Below are 18,503 nucleotides of genomic sequence, written 5' to 3' on the forward strand. Positions count from 1 at the left end.
ACACACAATAACATCAAAAACTGTTGAGGTAACAGTTTAAAAGTAATCCAACTGCTGTCACTACGTTTGTACAAGTCTATTTACATTTAGCTTTCACGTTACCGTGCAACCTCTGTGGTACAACTGCAAATATCGATACACGTACTCATGAAGTCGATTTAGGTTTATTTACGTCATGATGACGTAGCGTTACGTCACTATGACGTAGGGCTCTCCTCACCTAGCGTGACATGACCCGCTGCTTTTCGTGCCCAACGATGTGCCGGGACTGGACCAAAATATTGAAACATCGCGAGAAATGCATGCTTCAACATCAGTGCAGATGTAGTCAAGCCTCCAGGTGGCGCCGTTGCATTTGACCGCGAACGGCAGCTGTGCAGCGTCCTCATAAGTACCAGTCGTGAGGAGAAAAGCATTCTGTGTAGTTGAGTACATCATGCCGAAGCCAAGTGAATTCGAACGTTTGAAAATGGTGCTCGAATGTGCTTCCGTAACCAAGGTAACTGAAGCGTCTAAGCACCGTATCGAAGATTTATGGGGTAAGCTAAGTCACAACGCGAACGAAAGTATGTATTGAGTGATCGCGCCGACCGAAGTGGCGGTGCGGTTCTAGGCGCTGCAGTCCGGAACCGCGAGACCGCTACGATCGCAAGTTCGAATCATGCCTCGGGCATGGATGTGTGTGATGTCTTTAGGTTAGTTAGGTTTAACTAGTTCTAAGTTCTAGGGGACTAATGACCTCAGAAGTTGAGTCCCATAGTGCTCAGAGCCATTTGAACCATTTTTTGAGTGATCGCGACAGACGGTCATTGGAGAGGATTGTGATGAAAAATAAGGGGAGGACTGCAGCAAAACTCACGGCAGAACTGAATTTCCCTCTCGCGAACTCTATCAGCACCAAAACAACGCGAAGAGAGCGCCATAAGCTGGCAATTACAGCGCATGCTGGAATCCCAAAACCGCTCATCAGTGATGCAGATGTCCCTAACAGGAAAAACGCCGTGTCAAAGCCATAAAACCTGGACTACAGAGCATCGGAAGAAAGTCATTTGGTCGATCAGTCTTGTTTCAGACTGTTTCCAAAAAAAATGGCTCTGAGCACTACGGGACTTAACATCTCTGGTCATCAGTCCCCTAGAACTTAGAACTACTTAAACCTAACTAACCTAAGGACATCACACACATCCATGCCCGAGGCAGGATTCGAACCTGCGACCGTAGCAGTCGCGCGGTTCCGGACTGAGCACCTGAACCGCTAGACCACCGCGGCCGGCGACTGTTTCCAACTTCTTGGCAAGTTTATATCCCAAGAGTGAAATGTGGCAGCGGTTTGGTGATGATTTGGGCAGTCATATCATGGTATTCCATGGGCTCTATGGCTGCTCTGCAAAGTCGCATTACTGCTAAGGATTAAGTGACTATTCTGACTGATCAGGTCCATCCCATGGTGCGATGTTTGATCCCCTTGGTGGTACTGTATTGCAAGACGGCAAGGTCCCTGTTCTAACCGCTCGCACCGTCCAGTGCTGGTTTTGCGAGCATTAGGACGAAGTGTCGCATCTTAGTAGTATTGAGCTTTCGTGGTCAACTTCGGAGAGAATTGTGGGTAATTGCTCTTCAGTTCCATCACCATTACCTGAACTTCCCACTATTTTGCAGGAAGAATGGTATAAGATTCCCTTGAAAACCATACAGGACTTGTATATCTCTATTCCTGGACGACTGGAAGCTGTTCAAGTGGTTCAAATGGCTCTGAGCACTATGGGACTTAACTTCTGAGGTCATCAGTCCCCTAGGACTTAGAACTACTTAAACGTAACTAACCTAAGGACATCACACACATCCATGCCAGAGGCAGGATTCGAACCTGCGACCGTAGCGGTCGCGCGGTTCCAAACTGTAGCGCCTAGAACCGCTCGGCCACTCCGGCCCGCTGGAAGTTGTTTTGAATGCCACCTGGTTTTCTACACTGTATTAGACATGGTAATGCGTCTCATTTTTGATGTTTTCTTATGTACAACCCCTGATCACAGGCGAAACAACAAGAAATTTCAACATGCGATTCCGCGAACTAGTAGATAAAAAAAAAAGACTAAGTAGTTCTACATTTGCCTTACATGTAGATAAAGATGAACAGCAAGAAACATACATGGCACACAACGAATCCTACACCTGGCCACCAAAGACTGGAAAATAAACCTACCTCACAGTGGAAAGCTGGTGAGGTTGAAAAATACCTTCTGAACGTCAGGACCAACTTCAACCGAATATTGTATGTACACAACTCATTATTTGTGTAACTTTTCCTATAAAAATACTGTGGGTGTCATATACATGATCTAATTACATTAATGTGACCAGCGGCTGTGTTCAACGTGAACGTGCAATAACCAGTCACAGACAGAAGGTGGCACTACTCACTGTAGAGGGAATATGAAGGTTGTCGGTAAGAGGCGGAAAACAGTCTTACAGCAGAAACGGCGCCATTTATCTGACGTACAAAAGGGCAGATAGTTGGCTTTCGGGCAAAGGGTGGAAGCATTTCCGAAACGGCTAGGCTTCTAAAATGTTCGCGTTCCACTGTGGTTAAGGTATATCGTGCATGGCTGAATGGCGCTATTTATAAACTGGCGGCGAGGTAGCTGAGATGCACGTACCTTCCAGAGCCTCACAGATTCTCTTCCTGCACGTCTCTCGCTGCAGGAAGTGGTTATTCAGGCTTTTGACTGGTGATCACGCCAATGTGACTGGACATTGTAACTACTCCTGTTACTTGTACTAGTGGTTGCCAGATGAGAAATACTGACACGTGAAAATATTCGATAATATCCAATATTGGTATCGAATCTACAGCTTTCAATATCGATGATGTTTTACCGTTAGTGGTGGGGAAAGGGATGCAAAGACAGTGACATATAAGTATATATCTGCAACGCCTGAAGTAGTACCTATCAATCTAAGAACACTTATCACTTGCTATCTGGAGAAAAAAATATTGTGTGACAGTACGCCTGACGGCGGTGGTGAAAAAGAGTGACATAAAAGCATAACCCTGGAACGCATGAAACAATGTCAACCAAATTTGGGATTACCCATGACTCATTATTTGTATAAAAATACTGTGGTTTTGATGACGCAGATGAGAAGATGTGGCATGTAAAAAGTTCGAAAACGAACTGTTGATATTTCCTTACTGTGTTTAGTTAAGTTGAAATACATTACGATAAAAATAGGTTGTTGTTATGTTTGGAAGAATTCCATACCCGTTATTTTGTTAAAAATTAACACTTCCTGCTCCCAGTCACAATTATCTTTTATTTGTGTTCTGTACGACACGTTTCGGGAAATAATGCTCATTATAAAGTGAACTGTTCGTGTATTATGTCAATCTTGACTGGAACGTACTATTTAAATTTCTGAAGACGGCAGGTATAGAAACAGGGAGCAAAAGTTTAAATTTGTACAGAAACCAGACTTCAGTTGTAAGAATCGAAAGGCATCAAGTGGTTGTAGTCTGTCCCCAATGTTATTCACTCTGCACAGTGAGCAAGCTGTGAAGGAAACCAAAGAGTAATTTGGAAAGGGTATTAAAGTTCAGGGAGAAGACTTATAAACTTTGCGGATTGCCGATGACATTAGAATTCTGGTAGTGTAGGTGAGCGCAATGGACAGTGTCTAAAGAGGACGGTACACGACGAACACCAACAAAACGAACGCGATACAATATATTCAAATTAAATCAGGCGATGGTGAGAGAATTCAATCAGAAAATAAGAAATTTAAGGTAACAGGTGAGTTTTACTATTTCGGCAGTAAAATAACTAATGATGACCGAAGTAGACAGGATATAAAGTATAGAATTGCAATGGGGAGAGAAGCGTTTCTGAACAAGAAAAACTTCGTTAATATCGAATATAACTAAGTTTTCGGAAAAGGCACTTGTCTGGAGTGTAGTCTTGTACGGAAGCGGAATGTTGACGATAAGTTATTTACACAACAATAGAACAGAATATTTAGAAATGTGGTGCTACAGAAGGATGCTGAAGATTAGATGCGTAGACCACGAAACTAATGAGGAGGCACTGAATGGTATAGGGGAGAAAAGAAATTACGGCATAACTTGAGAGCGGTTGGTAGGTCACATTCTGGGACATCAAGGAATCACCAATTGAATATTGGAGGGGGGGGGGAGCAGATATAGGGGGTAAAAATCGTAGAGGGAGACCAAGAGATGAATACAGTACGTGGGTTCAAAAGAAAGCAAGTTGCAGCAGTTATTCACAGATGAAGAGGCTTGCACCGGTGTGAATAGCGTGGAGAGCTGCTTCAAACCAGTCTTCAAGCTGGATACCACAACGAAACAGCAACAACACGTCAGTTTTAGGGATGATGTTTAAATGTGTGAGATTCTGCATTATTTCGGTGCCTTTTTGATTTATTGTCTTCCCATTTTACACAAACTTAAGCAAGTTGGAAATCATATCACACATTAAGAACAGAAACATACAATAACAAACAGTCACGAAGATGCCTTATTAATACATATTGTCAACAGAGATATAATTCTAGAGATCATACACAAAATATGTATTCTGTTCTTTTAGTGCAAAGGGTATTTTTCGTATACAGTCCAAACCATTATTTGCTTGTATATTATTTATAAGGGTTCTTATTTCTGCGTATCACTATTTTATTTCCTTCTTTAACGGCTAAAAAAATCCTTAGCTTTATATCAAAATAAAATTGTTCCAGACATGCAGACAATTGTAAAATCATAATGCTCATCGGAATGGCCCTACATAACATTACATGCCAACAAACCAAAGATGACAACTGGTGTACAATCCATAGTGTAGAGTGAGCATTACGTTTTCTGCATGTTATCAACATTCAGCTGGAACTGTCACGTTATCTCAGGACCACATTTTTTGTTTAAGACCTGTTCACGCTGGCCATCGCATCACGTCAAAATATTTTTCATTGCCTTTCAAATGGCGGCATTCACACAGGTCGTGAACGGACCGTCACGTCACATCACAGCACGTTGTGGGTTGTCGGGAAGAAAGTTTTGACGGTATTACAATCTGCTAACAGCGTAAGTTACCTATTTTTGCCAAGCTCACTTATGTTATAGTAGTGGAGATCGTGTTTTTGTGCCTTCTTCAAAATGAAGAAGACACAATTCGTAACAAATCGCAAATGTTCCATGACGACTTGGACATTTTCCATTCAGTGTTCTTACACAAGCGAGGCCATATATATGAAAGAGAAAAATTATGTAGGTATTACTAACAGAACAGACCTGACACCCGCAATGAACGGTATATAAATAAGAACGTAAGTTAATGAAGCAGTTTCATTGAATAACGTTCTAAGTGAAAAGGTCAGCTTTAGTGAAGGAGAAAAACATAGTTGTTTACGACTGTGTTAGTTATGAAAGAACAAAAAAACGAAATAAAGCGTAATGGGTGATGTAAACAGGTTCATTTATTCCTTTATAGCAATTTTTTGTATGTATGTAGTTTCCCTAGCAAATAAATGTCGATGTTCTGAAATGTTGTTTCACTTCTCAGCACTTTAACATACAAAACTGATCAAGAACGTAGTTGTGAAGTTCTCTTTGGCCATTAATAAACGTTGTCGTTGTTAGTTCCTCAATTCCGAATCTATACTCTCACTTATAATATCAGGGATGGTGATTCATAGCCTCACTTTCCCCGCTCGCTACAGGACTAAGCGAATTGACGTGACGTGACATGACGGACAGCGTGAATGCACGCTGAAGTGACATGAAGCCCGTTCATTTTGCTTTCAAAAGCTACGAGCCTACTTATTCCAGATATCAAGTGCAGCTCGTTATGTTGTCTACAAAACCCTATACCGAATCCACAGCATTTACGAAGGGAATCTATCTGTACTAGCCATATAATGATACTCAAAACTTATAGGAGGCATTACGGACAAACCTACTCCGTCTCGAGATAACATGACAATGGTGGCAATGTATGTTGACAACACAAAATCAATTCTGCGCGTCTGAATGATCACTTCAGAGATATTTCTAGTCTATGGTACAAACACGCTACTATTAAACTTCTCGCTGTATCTAATGGCATAAACACAGTCTAACAAAACAGTCTCGACACTACGTCTAGTTTTTGTTACCAACAGCGGTAGCAACACGTCAAACGGCCGGCAAGCGAACTTCTGAATACGATATCGGATGAGTGCGAATATTAACGTTTATATTGATTTGTAACATAATTTTTACAATAGGAAATGCCTGTAATGTCATAAAAATCGACAATAACAAAAAAAGACACCACATTTGTCACTATTCAGTTTCGTAAGAGCCCTGGAAGGTACGAAACGGTACATTACAGGACCGTTTACTTACGATTCTCGTGTAACGACAGACATTTGCAAATAATGTCGTTTTCCAATAGCAAAAAAATTGCTAATAAATATCAGAAGATCCGATGTTTTGCAGAAAGACGTCGTATATCTACCCAAAAAAGCAGAGTTTTGTTCGCTACACTTTCAGCCAAATCAGTGAATGTGAACATTTGAAGCCTTCATGGTATGCAAGACCTACGTTATTTAACGTACCAATTAGGCACCACAACTGTAGCTTAAAGAGAAACCAGAAGGACGTGAATACTGTTTCCCAGCACAGAAGAAAGCAATTCCACAATATTGTTGCTATATCTGAGTCACAACCGCAAGAATCTTCAACACATCCGCTTTTGAAGCAAAAATAATTCCATTTACAAAAAATTTTTTTAGAAAGTCGAGTGAAGTGTAACAATGGGCGAATCATCAGATTCCGTACAAATTTTTTTCAAAGTCGAGGAATGTGCCTGTAAGAATAACAGAAATATACGTTTCTCATGCGTGAAATATCCATTTATGTTCTCTCTCTTGCTTTCAGCAGAATAAGCTGCAAAGATACACATATTCGAGTTTATTTTGCGTGTATAATATTTGGTCATGTCATTCAATCAGATTTTCGTGAGTTTTTAAACGTATTTTAAGATAATTCATATCTCTTAGTGATTTACTAAAAAATATAACAACTTCGTTAATTAAGTAGAAAATAATTAAAAACAAACGTTATTTTTATGGCACATGTCACAGTCTGCTTTCTCACCGCTTGGAGCGCTAATGTCGCTCCAGCTGTCAAACGGTAACAACTTATACACCAGGGTGTATCGTGACAGTATGTATTAGGCTGTGGTATAAACTTAGAGAGTAGTTTTAACAGTAGCATCTTTGTAGAAGAAGAATAATCTTTGGTTTGCTGGCATGTAATGTTTATGATGTGTAATATCTTTAAATTTTGCATTGTGGTTTTCTTGAATTACAATATACCATTTTCCATTTTTCTGCAACTATTTCACAATGGTGCACAGATAAAAAAAATTGGTTTATGCGTAATAGTAACCTATTTCTACTGTAATTTTCTGTGTGTGTAATGTACATAACATTATTTCTGTTAACACCAGATGCAAGAATGCATACAACAACGTATATAGACGTTATAAGGAACAAAGTACCTAAAAAATTAGATCGATAAGATCTGATAAAGCACAATGCTTAATTTAAACGAAGTTTTTTGTGACTGAAAATGGACTGAATACGTTCTGCGGTAACGACGGCATCTGCGTCAACCGCACTGGGAGTAACGCGGACGCTCTCCCTCCCTCCCTCCCTCCCTCCCTCTCTCTCTCTCTCTCCCCAACCTCTCTTCCCCACCGACCTCTCTCTCTCTCTCCCTCTCTCTCCCCAACCTCTCTCCCCCACCGACCTCTCTCTCTCCCCAACATCTCTCCCCCACCGACCTCTCTCTCTCTCTCCCTCTCTCTCTCATCGACCTCTTTCTCTTTCTCTCTCTCTCTCTCTCTCTCTCTCTCTCCACAGACAGCTATGCGAGATGCCACTGTTAAGTCTGATCCCAGAGGGCCGCTCGGCGAACGCCCTTCCAGCGCTGTTGTTCTCCATCGGGTGGCACCATGCATAAAAGCCACCAGATTGCTAGTTGCCATTATCATGCTGGGCATTTGCCCTTATATTCTTTTAAGGTTGGTTCGGCTTCGCCAATATGCCTTCTGTATGAGCTAGGTAGTTTTGAACTGACGTTTTGTTTCACGTGATAGCTTACGTATACTTTTTTGTGTTTTTGTTCTTGTGTAAATTGTTTTATACTCTTAGAGTGCCGAGTTAGTAAATTTTTCGTGCGGTTGTAGTTTTCTTGGAATGTGTCAGAACCAAGTGATGAGATCAGTTAGTGGGACGAATTTTCAGAGGGTGGGTAGAATGACTTGTTTGTTGGATGAGTGAGGTGATGGTGGGCATGTTCATATCTTGCTGGATGACTTTGACTGAGGCGAACTAGGTCACGGGGGTGATGATCTCTAGGATATGAATCTTTTTTAACTGCGCGTCTGCTGCCATCCCCATACTTCACAACTGTATAATAATGAGGGAAAGAGCACCATCTTTCTTATAAGTAATTTTACCAACAGAGAACGCGGAATTCACGTGACCTCACTGCATGCTGTTTACAGCCACAATTAGAGCTCGCCCAAATACCGTGCATCTATATACTTATCAACATTTATTTGGAAGACAGCACCGAGGACAGCACATCAACGTAGCGTGACGCTATTGAACATTGCTGATATTCAGGTTTATGTAAGACTACCGGTAATCTAATAATTCCAATTCCAAAGAAAACAGCTGCTGACAGGTGTGAATATTAACGAACTATCGTTTTAATAAGTTATTGCTGCGAAATACTAACAAAAATTCTCCATATAAGAATAGAAAAACTATAGAAGCCAACCATAGGGAAGTATCAATTTTGATTTCGGAGTAATGTAGGAACAAGCGAAGCAATACTGATACTATGACTTCTCTTAGAAGATATGTTAAGGAAAGGCAAACCTACCTTTATAGCATTTGTAGATATAGAGAAAGCTTCTTACAATGTTGACTGGAACACTCTCTTTGACATTCTGAACGTAGCAGGTGTAAAATCCAGGGATCTTAAGGCTAATTAGGACCTGTACAGAAACCAGATGGCAGTTACAAGAATTGAGCGGCATGAAACGGAAGTGATTGTTGAGACGGAAGTGAGACACCGTTTAGCCTATCCCCAATGTTATTCAATCTGTGAACCGGGAAAGCAGTGAAAGAAGGCAAAGAAAAATCTGGAGTGGGAATTAAAGTTCAGGGAGAAGAAATAAAAACTCTGAGGTTTGCTGGTGACATTGTAATTGTGTCAGAGACAGAAAAAGGACTTGGGCGGGCAGTTGAACATCAACAAAAGCAAAATAAGGATAATGGAATGTAACCGAATTAAATAAGATGATGCTGAGGGACTTAGGTTAAAAACGAGACACTTGAAGTAGTAAAAGAGGTCTGCTGTTTGGGGAGCAAAAATGATGATGGTGGAAGTAGACAGAATATAAAATGACAAGAAAAGCGTTTCTCAAGAACAGAAATTCGTTAACAAGAAATATAGACTTAAATGTAAGGAAGTTTTTCTTGAAGGTATTTGTCTGGAGTGTAACCATGTATGGAAGTGAAACATCGAAGATGTTGTTGTTGTGGTCTTCAGTCCTGAGACTGGTTTGATGCAGCTCTCCATGCTACTCTATCCTGTGCAAGCTTTTTCATCTCCCAGTACCTACTGCAACCTACATCCTTCTGAATCTGCTTAGTGTATTCATCTCTTGGTCTCCCTCTACGATTTTTACCCTCCACGCTGCCCTCCAATACTAAATTGGTGATCCCTTGATGCCTCAGAACATGTCCTACCAACCGATCCCTTCTTCTGGTCAAGTTGTGCCACAAACTTCTCTTCTCCCCAATCCTATTCAATACTTCCTCATTTGTTATGTGACCTACCCATCTAATCTTCAGCATTCTTCTGTAGCACCACATTTCGAAAGCTTCTATTCTCTTCTTGTCTAAACTATTCACTTCCATACATGGCTACACTCCATACAAATACTTTCAGAAATGACTTCCTGACACTTAAATCAATACTGGATGTTAACAAATTTCTCTTCTTCAGAAACGCTTTCCTTGCCATTGCCAGTCTACATTTTATATCCTCTCTACTTCGACCATCATCAGTTATTTTGCTCCCCAAATAGCAAAACTCCTTTACTACTTTAAGTGCCTCATTTCCTAATCTAATTCCCTCAGCATCACCCGACTTAATTAGACTACATTCCATTATCCTTGTTTTGCTTTTGTTGATGTTCATCTTATATCCTCCTTTCAAGACACTGTCCATTCCATTCAACTGCTCTTCCAAGTCCTTTGCTGTCTCTGACAGAATTACAATGTCATCGGCGAACCTCAAAGTTTTTATTTCTTCTCCATGAATTTTAATACCTACTCCGAATTTTGCTTTTGTTTCCTTTACTGCTTGCTCAATATACAGATTGAACAACATCGGGGAGAGGCTACAACCCTGTCTTACTCCCTTCCCAACCACTGCTTCCCTTTCATGTCCCTCGACTCTTATAACTGCCATCTGGTTTCTGTACAAATTGTAAATATGATAGTGTAGACAAAAAGAGAATAGATAATTTTGAAATGTGGCGTTGCAGAAGAATGTTGAAGATTAGATGGATAGGTCACGTAACGAATAGGGAGGTACTGAATAGAGTTGGGGAGACAAGAAATTAGGGGCACAACTTCACTAGAAGAAGGGATAGGTTGACAGGAGACTTTCTTAGGCATCAAGGGATCATTAATTTAGTATTGGAGGGAAGTGTGCAGGGTAAAAATCGTAGTGAGAGATGAATACAATAAGCATATTCTGGAGGACGTGGGTTGCGATAGTTGTTCGGAGGCGAAGAAGCTTGTACAGGACAGAGTAGCATCGAGAGTTGCATCAAATTATACTTCGCTCTGAAGACCACAACAACAACAACAACAACAACGTAAGAATATCAGGGTTCTAACAAGAACGTAACTACCATTTGTATATAACTCACCACTGCGGAAGAACGTGCAGCATTTAGAGTTATGTAAAGTCAGATATTAATCGTTCCTAGCGTAAATAAACTTCTTAATTTGTTAACTTATTATGGATCTGTAACTGTATTAATTGGCCAGTTCAACTATCGATACAACACTTACATTTCTAAAATTTCCTTTCCGCTCGCTGCACCTTACTGCGGGCGGACGATGTTTCGTCCTCATTTGGGCTTATGCAAGGAGCGAGCAGGTGACATTGCGGTACGGCGTGGGACTCGCATACGGGACGAAGGCGGCTCATATCACCCTCTCACTCTCTTCCTGACGTCGTAATAGGATGTTAAACCCTTATCTGCCTGCTGTTTATAGAAGTATGAATGCCACGAGAGACGGTAGCTGTTCTTAATCTACACTCCTGGAAATGGAAAAAAGAACACATTGACACCGGTGTGTCAGACCCACCATACTTCCTCCGCACACTGCGAGAGGGCTGTACAAGCAATGATCACACGCACGGCACAGCGGACACACCAGGAACCGCGGTGTTGGCCGTCGAATGGCGCTAGCTGCGCAGCATTTGTGCACCGCCGCCGTCAGTGTCAGCCAGTTTGCCGTGGCATACGGAGCTCCATCGCAGTCTTTAACACTGGTAGCATGCCGCGACAGCGTGGACGTGAACCGTATGTGCAGTTGACGGACTTTGAGCGAGGGCGTATAGTGGGCATGCGGGAGGCCGGGTGGACGTACCGCCGAATTGTTCAACACGTGGGGCGTGAGGTCTCCACAGTACATCGATGTTGTCGCCAGTGGTCGGCGGAAGGTGCACGTGCCCGTCGACCTGGGACCGGACCGCAGCGACGCACGGATGCACGCCAAGACTGTAGGATCCTACGCAGTGCCGTAGGGGACCGCACCGCCACTTCCCAGCAAATTTGGGACATTGTTGCTCCTGGGGTATCGGCGAGGACCATTCGCAACCGTCTCCATGAAGCTGGGCTACGCACGTCCGCATGTATCCCGTGCCACCCAACGTGCTCTAGAAGGTGTAAGTCAACTACCCTGGCCAGCAAGATCTCCGGATCTGTCCCCCATTGAGCATGTTTGGGACTGGATGAAGCGTCGTCTCACGCGGTCTGCACGTCCAGCACGAACGCTGGTCCAACTGAGGCGCCAGGTGGAAATGGCATGGCAAGCCGTTCCACAGGACTACATCCAGCATCTCTACGATCGTCTCCATGGGAGAATAGCAGCCTGCATTGCTGCGAAAAGTGGATATACACTGTACTAGTGCCGACATTGTGCATGCTCTGTTGCCTGTGTCTATGTGCCTGTGGTTCTGTCAGTGTGATCATGTGATGTATCTGACCCCAGGAATGTGTCAATAAAGTTTCCCCTTCCTGGGACAATGAATTCACGGTGTTCTTATTTCAATTTCCAGGAGTGTACATAACCGATTTAGGAGACAGTCTGAACAACGCTCTTAGGTTGTTTGCAGATGATGCTCAGCTACACCGTGTACCAAAGTCATCAGAAGATGATGAATTGGAAAATCATTTAGACAGGATGTAGAGGGTGCATGATGCGAAAAGTGACAACTGACACTGAACAATGAAAAGTGTGACGTCCTCCACATGAGTACCAACAAAATTACGTTAAATTTCTGTTAAATTGCACAAATACAGAAGGTTGATGATTCAACTAAGTACCTAGGATCTACAATTACGAACAACTTAAATTGGGACTATCACATACAAAATGTCGTGGAGAAGGCGAACCGAAGACTGCCTTTTATTGGCAGAACAGTTAGAAAATGCGACAAATCTTCGAGGGGCGTTCAGTAAGTAAAGCAACACACTTTTTTTCTCTACATCTACATGGATACTCTGCAAATCACATTCAAGTGCCTGGCAGAGAGTTCATCGAACCACCTTCACAATTCCCTGTTATTCCAATCTCGTATAGCGCCCGGAGAGAATGAACACCTATATCTTTCCGTACGAGCTCTTATTTCCCTTATTTCATCGTGGTGATCGTTTCTCCCTATGTAGATCGGTGTCAACAAAATATTTTCGCATTCGGAGGAGAAAGTTGGTGATTGGGATTTATTCCGTCGCAACGAAAAACGCCTTTCTTTTAACGATTTCCAGCCGAAATCCTGTATCATTTCTGTGACACTCTCTCTCATATTTCGCTAAAATCCAAACGTGCTTCCTTTCTTTGAACTTTTTCGATGTACTCCGTCAGTCCTATCTGGTAGGGATCCCACACCGCGCAGCAGTATTCTAAAAGAGGACGGACAAGCGTAGTGTAGGCAGTCTCCTTAGTAGGCCTGTTACATTTTCTACGTGTCCTGCGAACAAAACGCAGTCTTTGATTAGCCTTCCCCACGACATTATCTATGTATTCCTTCCAATTTAAGTAGTTCGTTATTGTAATACCTAAGTATTTAGTTGAATTTACGGCTTTTAGATTAGACTGATTTATCGTGTAACCGAAGTTTAACGAGTTCCTTTTAGCACTCATGTGGATGACTTCACACTTTTCGTTATTGACGGTCAATTTCGGTTGAAGAAACACGGAAATTGTTGTGGGACGACGTGGAATATTCCCGCTTCTGCCTCTATAGTTTTATGAAGTTCCGATAGGTAGCAGCTCTATACGTAGCCTTCAAAATGGCGTCTGTATCGGTGGCGCGTTACAAGCAGTGAGTTGTCGTTGAGTTTCTTTTGACCGAAAACCAGAGCTTCGCAGATATTCTCATAGCCATTTGCAGAATGACTACGGAGATCTGGCAGCGAACGAAAGCGCGGAGTCATTGGCCAGGCGTCCGTCATCATCGACAAAAGGTCCCGCAAACGTTTCCGATACCTCACTTGCCGGCGGGCCGCACACAGCTGTGACTCCCGCACTGGTGGAACGTGCGGACATTCTCATTACAAGTGATCAACGTATCGGAAACACCTCACTGCACAACTGGATGTCTTTGTTGGTAGTAATGACACACTCGTCCACCAGTTGGGATACTCAAAGGTGTGTGCCCGCTGGATTCCTCGCCGCCTAACAGATCATAAATATCAACGAAGGACCATCTGTGCGGAATTACTTGCGCGTTACGATTCCGATGCTGACAATTTTTTATCGAATGTAATCGTAGATCATGAAACATGACAAATTGGAAATTTGCGGTAAGTTTTATGGGACCAGACGGCAACAGCCTTGCCGCAGCGGATACACCGGTTCCCGTCAGATCATCGAAGTTAAGCGCTGTCGGGCGTGGCTGGCACTTGGATGGGTGGCCATCCGGGCCACCATGCACTGTTGCCATTTTTCGGGGTGCACTCAGCCTTGTGATGCCAATTGAGGAGCTACTCGACCGAATAGTAGCGGCTCTGGTCAAAGAAAACCATCATAACGACCGGGAGAGCGGTGTGCTGACCACATGCCCCTCCTATCCGCATCCTTATCTGAGGATGATACGGCGATCGGATGGTCCCGATGAACCACTTGTGACCTGAAGACGGAGTGTTTTTCTATGGGACCAAACTGCTTTGGTCATCGGTCCCTAAGCTTACACACGACTTAAACTAATTTACGCTAAGGACAACACACGCACCCATGCCCGAGAGTGGACTCGCACCTGCGACGGGGCGGGGGTGGGGGTGGGGGGGCGGGGGAGCCGCGCAAGCCGTGGCAAGATGCCCTAGACCGCACGGCTACGCCACGCGGCATGAAACATGGATTTATCACTTCGAACCGGAAATAAAACGGCAATTCATCGGATGGCGCAACATCATCTCTCCTCCGAAGAAAAAGTTCAAAACCGCACCCTCAGCCTGTATAGTGAGGGCGATAGTCGTCTGGGACCATGAAGCGGTTATTCTGTTTGATGTCCTTCCTCATAGAGCAACGATCAACCCTGAAGTGTGCCGGCCGGAGTGGCCGAGCGGTTCTAGGCGCTACAGTCTGGAACCGCGCGACCGCTACGGTCGCAGGTTCGAATCCTGCCTCGGGCATGAATGTGTGTGATGTCCTTCGGTTAGATAGGTTTAAGTAGTTCTAAGTTCTAGGGGACTGATGACCTCAGATGTTAAGTCCCATAGTGCTCAGAGCCATTTTTTTGAACTCTCTAGGTGTATTGTGCTACCGTCAGCGAATTGAAGAAACGACTTCAGCGTGACAGTCGATACAAATACGTAAACGAAGTTCTCCTTCTCCATGACAACCCAAGGCTTCACACAAGTATGTGCACCCAAGAGGAGCTCACAAACCTTGACTGGGCTGTTTTTCCTCATCCACCCTACTGGTCGAATCTGGCACCTTCCGACTTCCATCAGTTTGGCCCATGAAGGACGCTCTCCCCAGGAAGCAGTACCTGGATGAGGGGGTGGTTACTGATGCAACAAGACGTTGGCTCCGGTGTCGACCAGTAGAGAGAGTCATACCATGTGAGCATAGTGACGCTCCCAGAAAGGTGGCGTAAGTCCGTCGCACTGAAGGCAGATTATGTTGAAAAACAGAGTTTTACAGCCAAAAGAGTAGGGAATAATATGATGGCCGAGCGGTTCTAGTCGCTTCAGTCTGGAACCGCGCGACCGCTACGGTCGCAGGTTCGAATCCTGCCTCGGGCATGGATGTGTGTGATGTCCTTAGGTTAGTTAGGTTTAAGTAGTTCTGAGTTCTAGGGGACTGAAGACCTCAGAAGATAAGTCCCATAGTGCTCAGAGCCAATAATATGATGTATTGGAACCATGAATAAAGTCCACCTGCTTTCTGAAAAAAAAAGTTGCATTGCTTGTTGAAAGGCCCTCGTACTATAGAGAGTTTCTACGCTACTCGAAATTAAAATTGCTACACCAAGAAGAAATGCAGATGATAAACGGACAAATATACTAGAACTGACTTGTGATTACATTCACGCAATTTGGGTACATAGATCCTGAGAAATCAGTACCCAGAACAACCACCTCAGGCCGTAATAACGGCCTTGATACTGCTGGGCATTGAGTCAAACAGAGCTTGGATGGCGTGTACAGGTACAGCTGCCCATGCAGCTTCAACACGATACCACAGTTCATCAAGAGTAGTGACTGGCGTAATGTGACTAGCCAGTTGCTTGGCCACCATTAACCAGACGTTTTCAATTAGTGAGAGATCTGGAGAGAGTGCTGGCTAGGGCAGCAGTTGAACATTTTCTGTATCCAGAAAGGCCCGTACAGGACCTGCAACATGCGGTCGTGCATTATCCTGCTGAAATGTAGGGTTTCGCAGGGATCGAATGAAGGGTAGAGCCACGGGTCGTAACACATCTGAAATGTGACGTCCACTGTTCAAAGTGCCGTCAATGCGAACAAGAGGTGACCGAGACGTGTAACCAGTGGCGCCCGACACCATCACGCCGGGTGATACGCCAGTATGGCGATAACGAATACACGCTTCCAATGTGCGTTCACCGCGATGTCGCCAAACGCGGATGCGACCATCATGATGCTGTAAACAGAACCTGGATTCATCCGAAAAAATGACATTTTGCCATTCGTGCAGCCAGGTTCGTCTTTGAGTACACCATCGCAGGCGCTCCTGTCTGTGATGCAGCGCCAAGGGTAACCGCAGCCATGGTGTCCCAGCTGATAGTCCGTGCTGCTGCAAACGTCGTCGAACTGTTCGTGCAGATGGTTGTTGTCTTGCAAACATCCCCATCTGTTGACTCAGGGATCGAGACGTGGCTGCACGATCCGTTATAGCCATGCGGATAAGATGCCTGTTATCTCGACTGCTAGTGATACGAGGCCGTTGGGATCCAGCACGGCATTCCGTATTACCCCCCTGAACCCACCGATTCCATATTCTGCTAACAGTCGTTGGATCTAGACCAACGCGGGCAGCAATGTATCGATACGATAAACCGCAATCGCGATAGGCTACAATCCGACCTTTATCAAAGTCGGAAACGTGATGGTACGCATTTCCCCTCCTTACACGAGGCATCACAACAACCTTTCACCGGGGAACGCCGGTCAACTGCTGTTTGTGTATGACAAATCGGTTGGAAACTTTCCTCATGTCAGCATGTTGTAGGTGTCGCCACCGGCGCGAACCTTGTGTGAATGCTGTGAAAAGCTAATCGTTTGCATATCACAGCATCTTCTTCCTGTCGATTAATTTGGCATCTGTAGCACGTCATCTTCGTGGTGTAGCAATTTTAATGGCCAGTAGTGTATATTACGCGTTTCCGTCCTCTGCTGGAGTATTGCTACGCGGTGTGGGAAGTTTACTAGAAAGATTTGGCAGAGCACATAAAAGATAGAACGGAGGGCAACTTAGTTTGCATTATCGGGAAACAGGGGAGAGAGTGTTCCCGATATGTTTGGGATATCAGTCCTTGAAATGTCACTATTTCAGAGACTGTACTGGTCTCATACAGATATGATTTTATGTGTATAAACTGAAGCAGCCAGTGAAAATTTGTACCAAGGACGGGAATTGAACCCGGGTCTCCTGCTTACTAGGCAGGTGTGCTATTGACTAAGCCATCTCGGCACAGAGGCTCACACACATGCATGGATTACCGTGGCATGCCTCCATCCTGGATCCAAATTCTCACTGCCATCTCAGTCTACTTTAAATTCCCCCTTACTCTCGAACAGACCAGCAAAGTCTCTCAAATTGTGTCATTTCATTTGTACTGTATAAGTAGCTGCACCTGGGTTGCAGACTGGATCCCCCATTTACGTTCGATGTTGAGGCACTATTCCAGAACTTGGAGAGCCTTGGCAGTTCTGTTGACGTGTAAGTGGGAACTGAAAGTAGACTGGGGCGGTAGTGAGAATTGTGATCGATGAGGGAAGCTTGCCAGGGTAATCCGTGCAATTTCCTGTACCGCTGTGCCAGGGAGGCTTGGTCGCTAACGCATCTGCCTACTGAGCAGGAGACCTGGGTTCGATTCCCAGCCTCGGTACAAATGTTCACTCGCGCCTTCAGTCTATACACATAAGATCATTTTATAGTGAACATGTCCTCGGACGCGCTCGCAGTTTCAGTAAGTACAACTTCTGAAAGGTAACACCATCGGGTTTCAAAAAATTTTGATAAGTCATGTAGCACGGTGGTTCCAAAATCTTTATTAAAACTGTTTATATTTGTTTGTTTATTTACAACATGCTCCTTTACACACTATTTGTAATACTACGTGTATATAAACTCATGCTCATAAATTAAGGATAATTGCAGAATGTGGTGCCACACAACGTGGCATTACACAAAACTGGCGCTAATAGCATAGGCACATAGGGAACACACACGACACAGATCTGTAAGTCCGCGGTATTGGTGATAAGTTGAGAAAACGGTCCCGAAACACATGTGCTACAAAACGCCACTGTTTCCTGCGCATGTACCCCGAAATCAATATGGGACATGATCACCATGCACACGTACACAGGCCGCACAACAGGTTGGCATACTCTGGATTAGGTGGTCGAGCAGCTGCTGGGGTATAGGCTCCCATT

At 44.0% G+C, this 18,503-nt stretch overlaps 1 pseudogene; it reads left to right on the top strand.

Annotated features, from left to right (window-relative positions):
• Positions 1-14,204: 14,204 nt before the first annotated feature.
• On the top strand, positions 14,205-14,322 carry LOC126485322 (5S ribosomal RNA; annotated as a pseudogene).
• The last annotated feature ends 4,181 nt before the right edge of the window (positions 14,323-18,503 follow it).

This window comes from Schistocerca serialis, chromosome 6 (genome assembly GCF_023864345.2).
Source record: "Schistocerca serialis cubense isolate TAMUIC-IGC-003099 chromosome 6, iqSchSeri2.2, whole genome shotgun sequence".
NCBI lineage: Eukaryota > Metazoa > Arthropoda > Insecta > Orthoptera > Acrididae > Schistocerca > Schistocerca serialis.